The sequence below is a fragment of the Marmota monax genome, unplaced genomic scaffold (genome assembly GCF_021218885.2).
Source record: "Marmota monax isolate L192 unplaced genomic scaffold, Marmota_monax_Labrador192_F-V1.1 WCK01_AAM20220418_F8-fsc00258, whole genome shotgun sequence".
Classification (NCBI taxonomy): domain Eukaryota; kingdom Metazoa; phylum Chordata; class Mammalia; order Rodentia; family Sciuridae; genus Marmota; species Marmota monax.
Window position 1 is genome coordinate 1566973 of NW_026692172.1, and position 21982 is coordinate 1588954.

Consider the following 21982-nt stretch of genomic DNA (forward strand, 5'->3'; position numbering starts at 1 on the left):
AAATTTGGTGTGAAGAGACTAGGTTACCAGAGTCTTAACCTAATCAGTGCATTAATCCCCTGATAAGGATTAACAGAGTGGTAACTGTGGGCAGGCAGGGTGTGACTGGAGGAAGTAGGTCATTGGTGGCATGCTTTTACAGTATGTATTTTGTGAGCTGAGCTTAATTTCTCTCCCCCCACACTCTTTTTCTCTGTCTCTCTTTTGTGGTGAGATGTCCTTAGCTGCTTTCCTTTCCTCTGCCATGTCCTTCTGCCATAATGTTCTTTCTCACCTCTGGCCAAGAGCAATGGAGTTAACTATTGAAATCTCTGAAACCATGAGTGCTAAATAAACTTTTCCACCTCTAAATTTGTTCTTCTCAGGTATTTTGGTTGCAGCAGTGAAAAAATCTAGCTAAAACATCCATGCATGCAGAGCACACAGGCAGTCTCTTTTCAAAGCAAAGTCTAGTTTACAATTTTATATCACTGAGCTTGTTAAGGTGGGATATGACCAATTCTTGTGATGTCCTCAAGGCATCTTTCATATTTCTTGTTGAAAAATATATGTTGGGACACTAGACATCTATTTGCTCTCTCAAAGCCATTTCTGCACCAACCATGGCCACCTTTGTGGAGCTCAGCACCAAAGCTAGGATGCCCATGTTGGGTCTGGGCACCTGGAAATCTCCCCTAAACAGAGTCAAAGAAGCCGTGAAGATAGCCATTGATGCAGGATATTGCCACATAGACTGTACCTATGTCTATCAGAGTGGGAATGAGGTGGGAGAAACCATCCAAGAGAAGATCCAAGAGAACGTGGTGAAGCAGAAGGACTTCTTTATCGTGAGCAAGCTGTGGTGCACCTTCTTTGAGAGGAAGCTTGTGAAGGAAACCTGTTGGAAGACCCTCAAAGATCTGAACTGGACTATCTGGATGTCTACCTTATTCATTAGCTCCAGGGATTTCAGGCTGGGAAGGACTTATTCCCCAAAGATGATAAAGGCAGTAAAGTAACATTCTTGGATGCCTGGGAGGTCATGGAGGAGCTGGTGGATGAGGGGTTGGTGAAAGCTCTTGGTGTCTCCAACTTCAACCACTTCCAGATTGAAAAGATCTTGAATAAGCCTGGACTCAAACATAAACCAGTGACTAACCAGGTGGAGTGTCACCCATACCTCACCCAGGAGAAACTGATCCAATACTGCCACTCTAAGGGCATCACTGTCACAACCTATAGCCCCCTGGGCTCTGCAGATAGACCTTGGGACAAACCAGAAGACCCTTTACTACTGGAGGACGCTAAAATCAAGGAGATTGCTGCAAGGCACAAAAAAATCCCAGGCCCAGGTTCTGATCCGGTTCCATATCCAAAGGAATGTGGTGGTGATACCCAAATCTGTGACACCAGAATGCATTGTCAAGAACTTTCAGGTCTTTGACGTCAAATTGAGTGATGAGGAGACCTTACTTAGCTTCAACAGAAACTGGAGGATCTGTGTCCTGGCTGACCAGGCTCATTTGCCGGAATACCCCTACAATGCCAATTACTGAAGCTGAATCTCCTGATGAAACACCTGGTGGATTCTTTCTCTTCACTGAAGTGGAATTTGTTCTCCCTGAGACCCATTTTAGCTAAATTTATATGGAATTATATTGTGCTTGATCTTGTCAGAATCTAGGCAAAATTAAAAAAAAAACATTTATTAGTGCATTATAATTGTACATAATGGGATTTTTTTAATGCTCTAATCATCCATGCATGCAGCATTAGTTGCTCAATCTCCTTCCCAGAACCTTCTTTCCTTCTCCTCCTCCCTTCCCCTAAGCAAGGTTTTATTTAGAGCCATATGTTGAACCAGGAAAAGACTTATCACAGGGAATTATGACTCAGATGAACAAATGACTATTTCTTCCACTTATTTCATCTGAACAAATGTTTGTTAAACAACAAGGTCTCTGCTACCATTGAGGATGCAAAAATAAAAAGAATTAAAAAATAATGAAAGTTAAAAAAAAAGGAAAAATATGTGTTGTTCAGTGATAATCCCTTCAGTAACCATACTTTCCTATGTTCCAAATTTACTCTACATTTTTTTTCTGGCCAAACTGCAAGTTTCTCAAATATTTCCACTCTGCTTCTTCCTTCCAAATCTTAATGTAAACCTTGCTAAAAGAAGCTAGCAATACCTATGCCACAGGCTGAATGCTGTGCTGCCTTAAAATTTCTTCCACCAGATTAATTAGTTGGTCACATTTTAACTCAGCCTTACAATAGGTCTCAGGCCATGGACAGGTATAGATGAGTTCTTTTCCAAACTGCAACAAACAACACCTTTGGTAAAATTTCCTTTAGATTTCTTAGTCCCATCTGAAATCTCATGAGCACAACCTTTACTGTCTGTATTCATATCAGCATTCTGGCCCTCTGAACTCAAAACAGAATTGCCCATTAATCCATTCACTTCAAAATTTTTAGTTCTGTCATTATTTCATAAAAGTTGATACAGGTGCATTAAAACAGGTTAGCAATTATAACCTAGTTTATATATTGTTATATTAATTAAAGAATAAAAAATTTATAATTATTATTATCATATAATTATATTTTTTAAACTACATTGAAATTTTTATAAGTGTTCCACATCTGGGATAATGGGGAAAAATGGCTTAAGTTCTGCCAACACATTCTAGGGTTTCTCTATCTTGCATTTCCAAACTGTTTCACATTCTTCCTGCAAACCAATTCCAAAGACATCTGAACCTCCTCATCAGGTATAATCATAATGATGAACCCACTTATTGGTTCCAATTTTCCATGTTAATTATTTTCCCATCATTGGGATGCAATACCTGAGAAAATAAACATAGAGGAGGAAAGGTTTATTTTGGTTCACATTTAGTGTCCATGGTTGGCTATCTCCATTATTTCTCATCCTGCTGTGAGGTAGTATATCAAGGCCCAAGGGCATGGAAGAGAAAAGTTATTCACTACAAGCAGGGAAAGACAGAGAAAGAAAATAGAGAACCTGACTTATTGTTAATAAGAAGAATAAAGCAGAGCCTGGGGTTGTGGCTCAGTGGTAGAGCACTCACCTAGCAAGTGCAAGGCCCTGGGTTTGATCCACAGCACCACATAAAAATCAATAAATAAAACAAAGGTACTGTGTTCACCTACAACTATATATATATATATATATATATATATATATATATATATATATATATATATATATATATATATATATATTAAGCCAATTTTGGCCTCTTTTTCCTCTCATATGGCCTACTCTTGCTTTTGCCTTTTTTTTTTTTTTTGGTATTAAACCCAGGATGCTTAACCACTGAGCAACATCCTCAGCCTCCCCTTTTATTGGCATGACATATCTTTCTTCATCTCTTTATTTTTAGTTTACTGGTACGCTTATATTTAAAGTAGATTTTTTTTAGAGAGAGAGTATGGACTTGATCGTGTTTTGTGATGCACTTTGAGAATCTGCCTTTTGATTATTATATTTTATACCCTTAATGTTTATTTTTTGTTATTTTTAGTAATATATGACAGAAAAATGTATTTTGAAAAATGTATATATATATATATATATATATATATATATATATATATATATAGAGAGAGAGAGAGAGAGAGAGAGAGAGAGAGAGAGAGAGAATAATGTATTCTATTTAGGATTCCATTCTTATGGTTGTACATAATGCGGAGTTACCAGCTCTTTTGTATGTTTAATTTGAAATGGGGTCTTGCTAAGTTGCTTAGGGCCTCATCACATTGCTGAGGCTGGTTTTGAACTCTAAGTCCTCCTGCCTCGCTCTCTCCTGAGCAGCTGGGATTAAAGGCATGTGCCACCGCACCCAGCCACCCTTGCATTTGTAATTACTCTAGTACCTATCCACATATATTTCTTATCAATATGAGGAATTTACAGTAATATAACAGTAGAATACAATAGAATCATAAAATATTAGAAATAGAAGAGACCTTAAGGATTATTTAATCCAGCATCCTTATTTTGCCAATGAAAAACTGAGGAAAGAAGAGGTAAAATAATCAGTTCAAGGACCCCACATATAATTATTAACTAGTGACTGACTGAAATCTTTACACCCTTTGTAGGAACAGGAAAAAAAAACTGTGGAGAAAATATAAATTTATTTCCACTGGAGTTACCACAAGGCATCCAGTAAATTTGGTACGTGGCCTCTCTTTTTATTTCTTCCCTGTATATAGTAAGTAGTCAAAAGTAGTTTTGAATAAATGGATAAATTTCCTTTGCTCTTATTTCAGTTTTACCCATTGCTTTAGTTGCAAGTTCTGTTCTGGAGTTTGGATTTCATGTCTTCCAAAAAAGTTAAAATACATGGAAAGAAGATAAATCAGAACCTGATTTTGCTGTGACTTGGTTCAATAATAACTGAGATTGGTGAATCACAAGTTTAATACCAGTCTCAACAATTTAGCCAGACTTTGTCTCAAAACAAAAGGGGCTCAGGATGTAACTTGGTGGTAAAGTGCCCCTGTGTTAAATTCTCAGCACCAACAAACAAACCCTTAAACAAACAAAAACAAACCCTTAAACAAACAAACAAGAATTCTGCAAGGTCTCAAGCAAAAACCAAGAGCACAGTCAGGGAAAAAACCCTATATTGACTTAGAGAACACATATATAACTATAAAACAAAGTATTGGTAGAAATATGGACATTAAAGATGCTTATATCAGTACTTGGTAGGAAGTGAACAACAGAGGAAGCTGCTGCTTTTGAAGATTAAGTCAAGTAAATTAGGTGGCCTCTGGAAGGGATAGAAGAGATTCCCCACAGAATCTTTCAGAAGGAATGCAACTGTGCAGACACATTTTAGAGATCTTGTCCCCAGAAGTATACTATAATAAATATATGTTTTTAAGATGCTAATTTTATAGTGATTTGTTACATCAGAAAATAGAAAATGGAGTTTTGGAGAGTACCTTCAAATCTATGTGATGTGATTTCTAAGGAATTTGTTTCTTGATTTGCCACCTGAATTCTATCTAGAGCAAATTGATCTGGCCAATTAAATAAAGCACTCTTTAATTACTATGGAGGGAGCTTTTGTTAAAGATCAGATTCTGAGCTAGTGGGTCTGGAGTTTGGCTTGTAATTCTGCATTTCCAAAGTTAATGTCAATACTGATGCTCCACTGATTATGCTTTAAGAAGAAAGACTCTAAAATAAATCAGTAATTACAATTTACTTTACAGCTCACATTGTAATTTTAATTATATTGTAATTTAATTATTCCTATACCACTAAAGAGAGTCATTTAAAGTGATAGAGGTTGAAATTAAGGATTTTCCTTTATGCAAGCAGAATGGGAAAATTTTGTCCTTATTTTTTCAATTTGAATCTTCTTCACATAATTTTTTCCACAAATCTTGAAGTGAAGCCATTCATTTTTGTTGACTATCCTGTAGAAAATTATATATTAGAATTGTAGCCAGTTGGTATTAGCTATCAGTACTAATGAAATGAAATATTCCCACAAATGGTTATTTTGTATCAAAATAGCAGGAGATTTAGAAAGTTAGATCAACGTATGAGAACAAAATCAGTGGTATGCCAACAATTTAAATAATTTTATTTTTTATTAACAGAATTAACTGTACAAATAAATTGAATTCACTGTGATATTTCCACACATGGATGCATCAAGCATTGATAATATCCACCCACATTTCTTCTAACATTGCCCTATTACACTGCACCCTGTCCATTTCCTACTAATATTTCTTTTACTTACTTTCAGTTTGACCCCCTTATTCCTGTTTGTTTCCACATGTGTGAGAGAAAGAGATCATGCAAATTCTTTTATGTGTATGTCTGTATTATTTAAGATGATTCCAACCAGTTCCACTCAATTTGCTACAAATGACAAGATTTCATACTTCTTTATGACTGAATAATACTCCATTTTGCATATATGTAATATTTTCTTTTTTATTAGAGCATTATAGTTATACATTATAGCTGGGTTCATTTTTACAAAATCATATGTGCATTGTATTTGAATTTAATCCCTGTTCCTTCTCACTTTCCCTGTTTTCCTCTCTCTCTCTCGCATTCTGTTTTGTCTACTAATCTTTTTTTCAGTCATTTATTCATTCATTTTTGATCGCTATTTTCTACATATAAAGGTGATGTCTCCTGTGGTATATTTATATATGCATATAATATGCTTTTATTAAATTCATTCCACATTTCCTCCCTTTTCCTATTCCTCCTCCCTCCTTTTCAATTTCCTTTTTCTACCCCACTGAACTTCCCTGGATCTCTATGATATCCAATCTCCCACCTTCATTCCCTTATTTTGCTGTGCCTTCCACATATTAGACAAAATATTACACCCACATTTTCTGAGTCTGGCTTATTTAACTCAGTATAATTTTCTCCATTTCCATCCATTTACCAGCAAATGCCATTATTTCACTTTTCTTTATGGCTGAGTAAATTTCCATTGTGTATATACGTCACATTTTATTAATATACTCATATTTTTTTTTGGTACTGGGGAATCAGGGGTATTCAATCCCTGAGCCACCTCCCCAGCCTTATTTTGTATTTTGTTTATCACCTTGATTTTGCTGAGGCTGGCTTTGAACTTGTGATCCTCCTGTCTCAGCCTCCTGAGCTGCTGGGATTATAGATGTGGGCCACTGCACCCCACTCCACTCTTCTATTGATGGGCATCTGGGCTCATTCAATAATTTTGCTATTGTGAACTGTATTGATACACACTTTGAAGTGGCTCTGTCACTATATATGCTTATTTTAGGTTGTTTTTGTTTGTTTGTTTTTTGGTTAAATACCAAGGAGTAGGATAGCTGGGTCATATGGTGGTTCCATTACTAGATTTTGAGGAATTTCCATACTGCTTTCCAGATTGGTTGCATCTAATTTACATTGCCACCAATAATGTGGGCTCCTTTTCCCCATATTCTCCCCAATATTTATTATTTGTGTTCTTGATAATTGCCATTTTGACTGGAATGAAATGAAATACTTGTGTAGTTTTGATTTTCATCTCCCAATTGCTAGATATGTTGAACTTTTTTTCATATATTTGTTGGCCATTTGTTTTTCTTCTTTTGATAAATATCTTTTTATTTTCTGATCCATTTATTGTTAAGGTATTTATGGGTTTTTTTGGTGATAAGTTTTTTGAGTTATATATGTATTCAGGGTATTAGTCCCCTGTCAGAGGAGTACCTGGCAAAGGTTTTCTCTCATTCTATAGACTTGTTCTTCATGCTCTAAGTGGTTTTCTTGGCTGTGCAGAAGTTTTTAAATTTGATAGTGTCCCATTTATTGATTCTTGGTTTTATTTCCTGAAGTTTAGGGGTCTTGTTGAGGAAGTTGGTGCCTGTACCTATATGATGTAGTATTGATCTTATGCCTTATTCTAGCATTTGAAAAGTTTTCTGGTCTAATACCTATGTCTTTGATCCATTTTGATCTGACTTTTTGAGTTAAAATTTTCTACACCTGGATAACATATTTTCCAAGATCCATTTGTTAAAAAGGCTACCTTTTCTCTAACATTTATTTTTGGCACATTTGTCAAGTATCAAATGACTGTAAGAATGTGGGTTTGTCTTTGTAATTACTTTTTTAATATTTATTTTTTAGTTATAGGTGGACATAATGTCTTTATTTTACTTTATATTGTGCTGAGGATCGAAGCCAGTGCCCCACACATGCCAGATGAGTACTTTTCCTCTAAGCCACAACCCCAGCCCATGTCTCTATAATTTCTATTAGTTTGCTTTGGTCTTTATGTGTAACTTGATGCCAATACCATGCTCTTTTTGTTACTACAGTTTTATAGTATAGTTTTAAATTTAGTGTTTTGATGCCTCATGAATCAATCTCCTTGCTCAGGAATGTTTAGACTATTCTGGATCTCATAATTTTCCACATGAATTTAAGGAATATTTTTATATCCAGTTCTTTGAAAAATGTATTTGATATTGTGATATAGATTGCATTTAATCTGATTATTTGTTTTTGTACCATGGCCATTTTGACAATACTGATTCTCCCTTTACAAGAATATGGGAGGTTTTCCCATCTTCTTTGGTCTTCTTTAGTTTCTTTCTTCAATGTTCTGTAATTTTCATTATGGAGTTATTTCACCTCTTTGGCTAGATTAATTCCTGTATTTTATTTTTTGAGGTTATTATAAATGGAATTGTTTTCCTGATTTCTTCCTTGGCTCAATGACTGTTGGAGTATAGGAAAAGTATTGATTTATGGGTATTGATCTTGTATCCTGATACTTTGCTAAATTCTTTTATAAAAGAAAACTTCTACTGGATTTTTTTTTTGGTCTTCTAGATATAAGATTATACCATCAACAGAGATAGCTGGATAAGTTTGAATTTTCAGACATACACACAAACTTATCCAGAGATAGCTGGATAAGTTTGAATTTTCTCCTATTTGTATCCCTTTAATTTTCTTCTTTACCTGATTGTTCTGGCTAGAGTTTTGAGAATATATTGAATTGGAATGGTAAGAGTAGACATCTTTGTCTTATTCATGGTTTTGCAGGAAATGTTTTGATTTTTTTTCTCCATCAATATGATGTTGGTTTAGGGATAGTCTTTTATAGTCCTCAAAATGTTGAGATAAGTTCCTTCTATCCCTAGGTTCTCTAGTGTTTTATATATGAATGGAAGCTGGATTTCAAGCAAAGGGTTTTTTAGCATCTATTGAGATGATCAGATGATTCTTGTTCTTTTTTTCTATTTAAGTGATGAATTACATTTATTGACTTTCATATGTTTAACAAACTTATATATATTGAAATTATTCATGCTGTATAAACTATTCTACAAGGTTACTTCTTTGAAAAATTTACTGTATATTAAGCCACCAGAATTCTGGTTTCAGTTTGGCACTTGCTTATCTAGTCAAGATCAAATGTGCAAGTAAATCTTGTGGGGAAAAAACCTTATATTAGTTGCTATGAAGAGATATCAAAGAAAAATATTTCATCCTTCACTTTTAGTAGCTTAAATTCCCCCAAAATATGAAAGTGACTTAAAAGGATACACCAAGTGGCAAGTAAATAAATGCTAAGGTAAATAAAATTGGGAGTTCCCCTGTAACAATAATACCCCCCAAAACGGCATGATCAGAGTGCACTTGAGTTAAGAAAAGTTCTTTTCTTTTTAAAAGTAAGTGCCTACCATATCTTAGGGACTGTATAAGGCACACATCTGTATTATATCACTTAACTCTCACAAGAATCATGTGATGTTAGCATTATTAGTGTTTCCTTAATAATGAGGAAACTGAAGCATAAATAATTAACTGGCCCAAGGTTATACAAGTGGAAAGTGGCAGAACAGGTACTAGAACTCAGGCCACTCTAAGTTCAAAGTTTGTTTTTAACCATATTTACTTGTAAAGTGTACATACTAATGGAAACCAAAGTAAACAAATCCCAATTAGATACATTACATACTGAAAAAATCACTATTATTTTAGATTAATATAACCAGATGATTTGGGAGTTAAGTTACAGATAAAGGAACCTAATGATAAGAGAAGGAAATTACAAACTCAAAATGACAGTACTACTAAATGTCATAATTGTAACTAGAAAACAAGTTTTCTGATTTCTTGTAACTATTTTCTCCCAGTTTGTCCCATTTTATCAAGAAAGACTTTGTACAATATAAATTTCCTATACTGATTTTATGTAGTCTTAGCTCAATTACGCCAATCACATATAAATAATGCATATGATTTAGCATATTACACCACTACCCTGATTTACTCTTATATGTAATTTCTTTTGGGGACTGAAAGCATGGAATATAAGAAACACACCATTCAAAGTTATGTTTAGTACAGTAAGAAGACACCAAATCAACAATATATGTTTGGTTTCTGATCCCCATGAATATTAGTCTATTTTGCATTTTGTTATTCCAGTAGAATCAATGACTGACTCATGTGCAAAGTTGGTTATGACCATTTATGAATGATATAAAAAATGATCTATGCACTAACAAATTATAATGAAATTGATGCTGAGCCAGACAAAAGTTGCTGAATTATAAAGAGAATATACATGATGGCTTTTGTTCCTTTTAGCTAAATATTAGAAGAGATAATTCCCTTAATTCTCTCAGTATCATCTACTTCTGGCAATCTCATTTTTTGAGTATACAAGATATGGTGGTATACATGTTGAAAGGGTTGTAATTACAAAGGTAGTTCTTTTGGTGTATGCATTAATTTACTCTGTAAAATGGTTTCTAAATTAAAAGTGACATTAAAATAGAATGTTTTGAAAATTTGGCCAAAAATGTTAAACTGTATTGATCAATAAAGATTATAAGTATTAATTGTCTACCTAGGTAGAAAATTGTTATAGGTAATGGAAATGTAGACAAGAACAAGATAGGTAATGTTCCTTCCATTATAGAACCAATAGACCCTAGTTTTATGGTCAGGGAGAGGACAATAGGAAGGGAGGCAGTCAGTGATAAGTGGTCTGCAAAGAACAAATTCCAAATAAACATGATCATTTTTTTCATAATATTGAGGACAAAAATACAGGAAGATGTAATAAATTTATTTGGAGTTAGGAGAGAATATTTGATTGTGTAGTAAAAAGCAGCCTTGCTGAGGATAGACCTCAGATCTAAGCCCTAAATATTACAAAGTTCTAGTGAAAAGTTTGCAAAAACCTAAATTAGGATAAAAAGTTTGCTGTGTTTGAGTCCAATGTGACTGTATCAAAATAAATGAGCATAATAGGCATCAGGGAATTGTAGTTGGCATGGTATAATGGAGACAGGTCATGTATGATTCCTATGTCAGAATATATTAATTATATTGATATATAAATATATAAATTATATATAAATATTATCAGTTATGATTATATTTATTATATAGTTAAATTCACTCACAACTCATTACTTTGGCTCCTGCTAGTACACAAATTTTCAGCAAATGCATGACAAATGCACAACTTTTTTCTCATTTTTCTAAAGGACCTTGGCAAATAGCATCTGTCAATTAAAATCAACAGGAAAGATATTTGTAAAGGCAATTTTTTCCTTTTTAAAAATTCTTGATTTTTATTAATGTATTTAAGTTAAACATAATATTTGGATTCATTTTGATATAATCATCCTATGTAGTTATTAACTGGTGGATTTTTGTCTGCCTTTATCATCTTCACCATTCTTTTCTGAATGCATTTAGTCCTCTTCAATGTTCTTTCAAATCATGATGCTAAGATATGAGTACCTTACCTAAGGGTGAATTAATCATTGCAAAAGACAGAGGTCATCATTGTGCTATATTCTCACATAAGCATAGCATAATTTGGTAGATTTAATTCTTCCTGTCTCCCCTTCCCCTGCTTCAATCCCCTTCTACTCTATTGGTCTCCCTTATATTTGGTTATGTGTATGTATGAATATTGCATAATGATTTCCACTATTATATATAATTATAATAAACAAATAAAATTTTTAAAAGAAATGACTAGAAAACATGAAAAGTAAAAAAAATAAAGGAGAGAACACATTTTATGTCCAGTATCCTATGTCTTACATATTTGTTTTTGGGAGGAGGGCATACCAGGAATTGAACTCAGGGACACTTGATCACTGAGCCATATCCCCAGCCTTATTTTTGTATTTTATTTAGAGACAGGGTTTCTCTGAGTTGCTTAGCACCTTGCTTTTGCTGAGGCTGGCTTTGAACTCTTGATTCTTCTGCCTCAGCTTTCAGAGCTGCTGGGATTACAGGTGTGTGCTACCATGCCCAGCTTGTCTTGAATATCTTTAGAAAATTGCTCTACCAAAACCCAATTTCCAAACCCTAAATTTCACTAGCATCAAGTGTAAAATTTAATGGCCTTCAGTGTATTCACAGTTGTGCAACCCCCATCACTATTCCATTTTAGAACACTTTTATCACTTCTCAAGACATGTCACACCCATTAGTAATTACTCTTCTTTTCCTGCTAACACTCAAGCTTCACACAAACGTTAGCCAAATTTCTGTTTTGTTTTTTTTTTCAGATTTGTCTATTGTGGCCAATTTATATGAATGATATGCACAATATGTGGCACGTTGCAACTAGTTTCTATTTTATTTAGTGTGATGTTTTCATGTTTTTCCATATTGTAGTATGTATCTATACTTAATTTTTGATTATAAAATAATATCTCATTGTAAGTAAATAGTACATTTTATGGATCCATTTTTTAATAATGAATATTAGGCTTATTTCCTTTTTTTCTATTATCAACAATGCTTTTATATTGAATTATGTAAAACATGTTTTGAATTTTTGAGATATATACCTAGGAGTGGAATTATTTCATCATATGATTACATTTTGAGGAACTGCCAACTTTTTACAAGTCTCTATATTTATTTTCATATTTCACTTGGCTGTTAATTTGAGTATTTTTTTAAAATTTAGAAATGTAATTACACCAATTGCATTAAGATATTTGGAAATTTCATAATTCTTTCTATGGATTTTTGTTCGCATACTTTTATTTGCTGCTATATAATGATTACATATAGAACATAGGGGTTATTGTTAGTAGTTTCTAGAGTGCTATATATTAAATTTTGTTTAAAAATCATTTGTGCATTTGAAACTTTTCAGAGTTATTTTAGAGCTTTTAAAATGTTCTAATGAATGATTTTACAGCACTGTTTACTTGTCCATTGTGAATGTTTTGACAGGAACCAGAAGAAAGGCAGGTCTTGAGAATTTTCCAATGTGATTCTAAATCCAAAGTGACGGAAATCCCATTTCAAAGACTGTTTTCCTGAAGCTTCCTAAACAAATTATAGTCTCAGAGGTGAGTCTCCTTCTGATTAGTTGACTGTAAGCAATTAGTCTTGGAGATAGGATTGCTGACATTCCTTCCTCCCAGCCACTTCCCAAGAATAGCAAACTTTAACAAGGAAGAAGCATGGCCCCTGTCAAGGTTCTTTGTGCAGACAATGCTCATTGCTACATCTCAGCTGATGTTCTTCATCTTTCTAAGTATTTACTATGACCCTCCTTCTTACTAATCCTAATCTGAATCACTAAATTTCAGCATAGTGATACTTTTCCAACACCATTTTCTTTTTTATATTTCTATCTTAAGGAGTTTTACAATACATATTTTGAACTATATTATCTTGTGTTTGAATTTATGTCCTCTATAGTTCACTTTAAAACCACTAGCCCTTTAAAAACAAGGACCATCTGTGTGTGCTCCCCCTTTTGCATTCCCTAGAGTGCCTGCAATATATCTATTAGAAGCTTAGTAAATATACATTGTCTGATTGATGTGTCTTCACTGTTTTTACAATAGTTCTAGCTAGAAAGACATTTAAAATCTGTTCCCTACTTTTGAGCAACCCTACCCTATGTGATAAGATACCTTATGTGTTACAAAAAAAAAAGAACAAAAATCAAAAACAAAACTTCTGGAATTAGAAGAATGGATTCTAGTTCCAGAACTATCAGTATAGCAGAATGAGTACACATAGTAATTTGGATATAAATAAAGCTCAATTTGAACCCCAATTTCATACTTATTATTTACTTTAGGACTACCAGTCTTCTCTATGGGATCAGTTTACTTTTTCTAAACTAAAAACCATAATAATATCTGGCCACTGTATCTTATGGAGTCATTTTGGGAATTAATACTGTTTATGGAAAAACATTTTTGAAAATTATACAGGGTGATGGAGAGTCATTTAATTTAAAACAAATCACTTGCTAAAGACAATTAAAATGTTAAAAAAAACTAAAAAAAGATAAATTAAATAATATAAGAGTTCTTGCTTTCCACAATGCATCATGATCCCTACTATGTGGAATCATAAAGGTGACATGATGAAGCCATGCAAAGCAATCTTAATAATCAATGTGGAAAATTAAATATGATTGTTTTGTGATTTTAAATACTTGTTTAAAAAAGATTAAAATATTTTATTGTTGAGAAGAAGTGAATAGGAAAATGAAAAAAAATGAATTTAGGGCATTATAAACATTATAGGGCATTATAAAAATGTTAGGGCATTATAAAAAATTAGGGCATTATAAATATTGAGAAATTAAAACATTTTATTTCTTTGTAAAAAAGTAGTAAGAATATTCTAAAGAGTGTTCTTCTAGTCATATGACTTATAATTTGGAGTGCACATATCTTCTATGTCTTGGCAAATTGTCAATACCCATTTAGAGGTTTGAATCAGCTTCTACCATTTTATACTTTTTGCTTTCATTGTCATGAATTATCACCAAGAGTTCCATTAATGTGAATATTTTTGCCAGCATCACTTTCCCTGGGGCATCTTCATTCTTTTTATCACAATGCTTTCTTCATTTATGTTAATTAAAGATCCTCTGAATCTGTAGTCTCTTTAATATTTTCATAATTAGCTCTTCTCTAACCCCATTTACAACTGATTTGCATTTTACTTCCAGAATTGTCACTTTTTATTCCTTTGCTCCTCTTTAGACTTTGTGGATATTTTTTCAATTTCCTATTGTAGCATGTTACATAAGTTTATGACCAACAGACAAGGAGGTGGAATAACTGCCTGCATTTTGGACTGCACATCAAAATACATGCAAAGAGACCAACTGCTGACAGACTTCAAAAATAGTGATGTAACTGATCATTGATCATGAAGCAAATCTCTTTCATATTATGCAATGATCTGTGGACTGAAGTGCTGGAAGTAAAGTTTGTAATTAAAGCAAGCAATTAATCATATTTTAAATACTATTGTAAATAAATTTAGTTCTTGTGCTAAATAACTTTTATAAATGAAACTCATATATATTGGAACCACATAAGAGAGTAATATCTTCATTTTAAACATCATATTCTTAAATGCATTGATAACAAGATAGTCAGGAATGTCTTAACCAAGATCTGTGAGAACAAGCAGTAAGGATTTAGAATTATTACTTCTCTATGTTATAGTTTGTCTGACACGTGGGGAACAGGTGAACCAGTTCATGTGCGATTCTTTCTTCTTCATTCCTTTGAAGAATATTCTAATTCCATCTTCACCATCTTTTTCTTAAGCAGTATGAATGATAATGAAACTTCAATTTCTTTTTCAGTTCTAAGTATTGTAAAAATGCAGTTATGTTTACAGGCATCAAATAATCATTTGTACATCTTATGATCAATGATAAGATTTGACTAATGGATTTTAAAGAAGAAGTGGCTAACTAGTGATAAAGTGTTTATCAGGTGCTCTCTTTGGTATATTGTATTATAGGTGATGGCCAAGACATCATGGTAATTGTAATCTGTTCCAAGTCAAAGCAAACATGCCAGAAAACCATGGGCATGGGTGCCAGAATAAATTGCGTGAATAAAAAAAAAAAAAGATCTGTGAGAAGAAGAATTCAGAAATCAGCTTAGCTTTCAGATTGCCTTATGTTAATCCTGATGAAGTTCCTGAAAGGTTGACCAAAAACCAAATGGATTGTTATCCATTTCAATGACCCTTAATGATTATGTTGGCTTCCAGAATCCCTTTTCAAAATGTCACACTGTACATCATAAATATGTACAAAGACATGTCAATCAAAACTAAAACAATATAATTTAAAAAATATGTACACTTAGAGAAATCATACCACAAACCATTTAAAACTATTAATAGTTTTATTTAAATTGTCAAATTATTTTATAACACAATAACCTTGCATTAAAAACATCTCAATAATATGACATCAATGCTTATATTTATATAAGGTAAGCACAAAATCTGAGGGACAGTGGGAAGTATCAAAAGAGGAGAAAGTAGAGTGGTACTTAATTTTCTCAATTTTTGAGGTTCTTATGGAGGATACTTCTTTTTAATTTACCTTCTTCCAGATCAGGAAAAGGCCTATAGGCAGTTGACAAATTTTGATCACTCACTATAAGAGCAACAGTTAGTTTAGTGAGAATATATGTGGGTACCTCCCTCTATTTATTCCAAAAAATAATTGTTGAGTGCTTAGTACATATTAGACATTGTATAGTACATATTAGACATCAAGTATAAAGTGATAAATATGCTAGACAGACATCACAGACTTTATATCATAGTTGAATAAAGATAAACAAACAGATATTTCAGTGCAAATTAAATTAGGTGATAAGGTAGGAAATAACTGGGCAGCTAATTTACAGGTAGTAGGAAATTATTCTCTGAGGAAATGACATTTAATCTGAGATAAGTGACAAAATAGGAGCCAACAATGATAATAATAGAAAATAGTATTTCAGGTAAATGAAGCGTTGGTGAAAAGACCCGAGGTGGAACCTACTTTGACATATTGGAGGAAAGGCTAGTGTCTTCAGACTAGTGTCCAAGTATCTACTAATTCCGAGAGAGAGCAGTGAGGCAAACTGTTAAGTAATCCTATGTGTATCCTTCATCACTGAGCCTATGTTCATTCATTCTACTAAGGAAGTACTGAAATGACTTAGGAAAACATTTTCAAGCATTCATTGAATGATCATTATATCCACCTGTTGCTAAGATATGTAAATATTAGAAGATGGAAGGAAAAAACTTATACAAGTTTAGAAATTTTATCTTAGCTCAGTGAAGAATATTGGGGTCTGAAGCATGTAGAAATATCTCAAAGTGGAAGAGATGTTGATTTGCCTTTTACCACCTACAGCAAGAAACAATATGACATTATTATACTTTTAGAAGTAATATATGGTATTTTCTAAGTAAACTTAATTAAAATATCTATAGGACTTTTTATATGCATTTAACATGGATTCTAAAATTTATATAAACAAATAAATAAAATAATCTAGAAAATATTGATAAGTAGAAATCTGATAAGGGGGAAGACTTTCAGACTCAGGAATCAATATATTTTATGAAGACATAATAAAAAAAAACAAGACAGTAGATCACACAGCTTGTTGTGGAAACAAATAAGAACATCAGTGGAATATAATAGACAGTTTAGAAACAGATCTTTGTATATGAACATATATGTATGCTAAAGATGGCATTTCACATCACTGGGAAAAAAAGACCCATTTAGTAAATTGGGTTAGGATACTTGGCTAGCAATTTTGGAAAAAAAATAAAATAGATCACTTACTCACACAAGGGCTGCTATCTTTCTTGTGAACACTTAGGGTCCATTGTAATCAGTCAATATCTATGCTACATTAATAGTTCAATATTGTAAATTTGTCAACGTTTTAAAACAATTTCACATATTGAAAATTATTAAGTACAGTAAAGGAGCACTTTCTCTGGAATATTTTAAGGACATTGCAGTATGAAGAAGCTCCTTCACCCTCTAGTACTTTATTTCTGACAAAAAAGGACATTTCCTAATATTGGAAACCACTGAAATCAAGAAAACAGCTTTCATAACTAGCCTTTAATCATCAGACCTCATTCAAATTTTTCCCCTTATCGCTTTTAGTTGTTGTGTGTCTTTAAGCTTGTTCAAACTAGAAGAATTCCTTTGTCTTTTCTTGGCATTTATTACCTTGTCACTTTTAAAAAGTAAAGCCAGTTATTTCCTAGAATGACCTCCAATTTGCTTTGTTTGATATTTACATATAAGTTGATTTAATCCATCTAACTTTTGTAAGAATGTCATGGATAAGATGCTATATTCTTCCTACTGAATTCTCTCAGGGGTGCATGACTTCAATTTATCCCATGACTGATGATGTTCACTTGATCACTTAATTAAGGTTATGTTTACCAGACTTATTTATCTTATTGAATAAGAGTTTGAAAATACAAATACTTTATTCCTCATTAAACCTTCACTTCCTTTATTTACTTACTTATATCATGTATTCACATTTCCTAGTTTATGCAATGTTATTATCTGCTATTATTATTCTTTTAATGTTGAAATTACATCAAATAGGATAATGGGAGCTCATTCTGGATGGCCTCATCAATCTTTTGAGATATTTTCATTATTCTTTGAGCACTTTCTTACTTTATGCCACAACAAGATGCTCCAAGCCAATCCTGTGTTTTCCTTGCCCCAAGTCTGTAATAAACAGCTTTAACAAAAAGCTCCAATTTCCTTAATTGGAGAATTATATTCAGAAGCTGAGATCTGAGTATTGGTGTACTTATTGTTTTGGGAGATTACAGCTTTTAAAACTCAGGTGACAGCACTAAGAAATATATATATATATATATATATATATATATATATATATATATATATACACACACACACACACACACACACACACATACATCTACTTATATCTCTATTTTGCAATGTATGAAATTACACTGATTAATTTAAATTACAATAAACACTGTAGGGTTACTATAATTTGTTTCTTTTCATATTTTGAATTCCTGTCTCCAACAGTGAGAAATTTGTTTTCATTATACTTAAAAAAATTTATTTATTTAATATAGCCTCTCTGTATAACAACTCTTTGTTGCTATTATCCTCATTTATTTGATCAATCCAAATAAATGGAATTGGGACTAAATTTCTCAGGAAGGGAAAAAGAAAATGAAGAAACTGTTAGATTTTCTTATAAATAATACTTCATTATAATATTTACAAAATTAATTATCAACAATAAGGAAGATGTGAATATATAAAACAATGTAATATAAATAATAAAACTTTTAAAGTATTTAAAAATATCAAAGATGCCTATATGACTTTGAAATAGGGAAGTCATATAAGATTTAAAAAAAGTAAAGAAAGAGACAAGAATAAAGATAACATTAATATAAGTGCAACATTAAAAACTTGTATCACAAAATAAGTCATAATAAAATACTGGAAATGAAAAAAACACCAATTTATACAGTAAATATTTGTCACATTTAAATGTCATCTGTAATAGTAAATAGAAATGATTTTCATTATTTATAAAGGGCAAACATATCATTTATTCTTCCTATTTTCATGGGGAATCTCATTAAAATACATGGGCCCAGTTTGGGCTGTGGTTCAGAGGTAGCACTCTTGCCTGGCATGTGCAAGGCACTGGGTTCGATTCTCAGCACCACATATAAATAAATAAAATAAAAGTCAATCAACAACTTAAAAAAAAACATAGGCCCATAAGAGATTCACATTTAAAAACTTTTTGTTCTTCACATTTATACATGTCAATAGAGTATAATTTAACTTATTTATAAAAACATGGAGTACAACTTATTCTAATTAAAATCCTATTCTCTTCACTGTACATGATGTAGAGACTCACTGTGATATTCATATATGTATGTAGGAAAGTTATGTCAAAATCATTCCAAGGTCTTTCATATTCCTTCCCTGCCTTCGTTCTCTTCATGCTCCTTAGTCTAATCAATTGAACTTCTATTCTTCCTCTCCCTTGTTGTCTGTTAGCATCTACATATCAGAGAACATTTCACCTTGTTTTTTGGGGATTGGCTTATTTTGTTTATTGTTATAGGCTCCAGTTGCATTCATTTATTGGCAAATACCAGTTTCATTATTCTTTTTTTTTTTAAAACACAATACCTTTATTTTTATTTTTTGTGTGGTGCTGAGGATCGAACCCATGGCCTCACATGTGCTAGACGAGAGCTCTACCACTGAGCCACAACCCCAGCCTCTCATTATTCTTTATGGCTGAGTAATATTCCTGTGTGTGTGTGTGTGTGTGTATGTGTATCACATTTTCTATAGCCACTCATCTTTTGAAGAGCATGTAGGTTGGACCCATTTCTTAGCTATTGTGAATTGAGCTGCTATAAACATTGATGTGGCTGTGTCACTACAGTATGCTCATAGTAAGTCCTTTGGGTATATACCAAGGAGTAGGATAATTAGGTCAAAGGTGGTTTCATTCCAAGTTTTCTAAGGAATTTCCACACTGCTTTCCAGAGAAGTAGCACAAATCTGCAGTCTTACCAGCAATGTATGAGTGAGTCTTTTCCCTCACATCTTCTCCAATGTTTATTATTACTTGTATTCTTGATAATTGCCATTCTGACTGGAGTGAGTAATTTTAATTTGCATTTTTCTAACTGCTAGAGATGTTGAAAATTTTTTCATATATTTGTTGACTGATCATATTTCTTCTTCTGTGAAGAGTTCAGTTCCTTGGCCCATTTACTTATTGTGTTATTTGTGTGAGGTTTTTTTTTTTTTTGGTGTTTTTTTCCAGTTCTTTATATATTCTGCAGATTAATACTCTGAGGTGCATGTGGCAACTATTTTTCCCTTTCTGTAGGCTCTCTGTTCACATTTTTTATTGTCCTTTGCTGTGAAGAAATTTTTTAGTTTGATACCATATTTAATGATTTTGCTTCTTACACTTTAGAAGTCTTATTGAGGAAGTCAGTTCCTATGCTGACATAATGGAGCGTATCTTTTCTTCTAGTAGATGTAGGGTCTCTGCTTAATGTCTAGGTCTTTGATTCACTTTGAGTTGAGTTTTGTGCAGGGTAAATGATAAGGGTTAAATTTCATTTTTTTTACGTATAGATTTCCAGTTTTCCCAGTACCATCTGTTGAAGAGGCTATGTGTTCTCCAATGTATGTTTACGATGCCTTTGTGTAATATGATTTAACTACATTTATGTGGGTTTGTCTCTGTGTCTTCTATTCTGTTCTATTGGTCTTCATGTCTGTTTTGTTGCCAATGCCATGCTTTTTTTTTGTTACTATAGCTGTGTAGTATAATTTTTTTAAGAGAGAGAGAGAGAGAGAGAGAGAGAGAGAGAGAGAGAGACAGAATTTTTTAATGTTTATTTTTTAGTATTCGGGGGACACAACATCTTTGTTTGTATGTGGTGCTGAGGATCGAACCCGGGCTGCACGCACGCCATGTGAGCGGGCTACCGCTTGAGCCACATCCCCAGCCCCTGTGTAGTATAATTTAAGGTCTGATATTGTGATGCCTCATGCTTCACTTTTCTTACTAAGTATTGCTTTGTGTATTCTTTGCTTCTTATAATTCCAAATGAATTTCATGATTGTTTTTCTATTTACTTGAAGAATATTATTGGAATTTTAAAAGGAATTGCATTAAATCTGAATAGCATTTTGGTACTATAGCCATATTAATTTTGCATATCGAAGCACATAGGCGGTATTTCTATCTTCTATGATCTTCTTCAATTTCTTTCTTTAGTGTTCTGTAGTTCTCATTGTAGAGGTCTTTCACCTCTTTTCCAAGATCCACATTTTAAAAAAAATTACAGTGTATGATCAGTACAGTTTTTCCTACCATTAGCATTTCATAATTTCAAAATTAACCCAAGATCTCTCACATGGCACATGGGAGACAAATCACAAGATGCAATTTATATTTCTCCAGATAAGTTTTAATTGATCTTCCTTTACATTTATTATATAATTTTTACAGCATCATGTCTGGATTTTGTACTCATTTTCATGTTACTATATATGTCTGTGGATCTCTTAGTGCTTACTCAGTATAATTTATTTTTTCTTTATTTCTTTCCATCTCTCTTATATTGGTACCATGTGTTATTTTTGTTGACTGAACTGTTTAATTTCTCCAACACTTCTTTCAAACTTACCTTCTTAGTGGGACTCTTTTCTTCAGTTGAGAACATTCACCATATGTGTAGATTTTATTGAGTGCCTAAAACTAAACAGATCCACCTCAAATTAGAGAAGCTAAAAGATAAAATCCTCCTTAGTTGTGGCTCAATATAAACTGAGAGTGGGCATATTACTTTTGCCTACCCATTTGTACATATTTTCCAGGGACTTTAAAATAGAGTTTTCTATGTATTTTTTCAGTGAATTTTGAGTGATGCAAGGATGTGAACATGGCTAGAGTTCATAATTATTGGACCAAGGGACCAGACAGGACTGCTGTGTAACCTTTTCCCTGGTTACTTTTAGCAGGATCTCCCTTGATTTTGGCCTACTTTCAAGGCCTGACTTTCTAGTAAACTGTTGAA

General features: G+C 32.8%; 1 pseudogene; it reads left to right on the forward strand.

The window, feature by feature from the left end:
- Positions 1-602: 602 nt before the first annotated feature.
- On the forward strand, positions 603-1535 carry LOC124077440 (aldo-keto reductase family 1 member B10-like; annotated as a pseudogene).
- The last annotated feature ends 20447 nt before the right edge of the window (positions 1536-21982 follow it).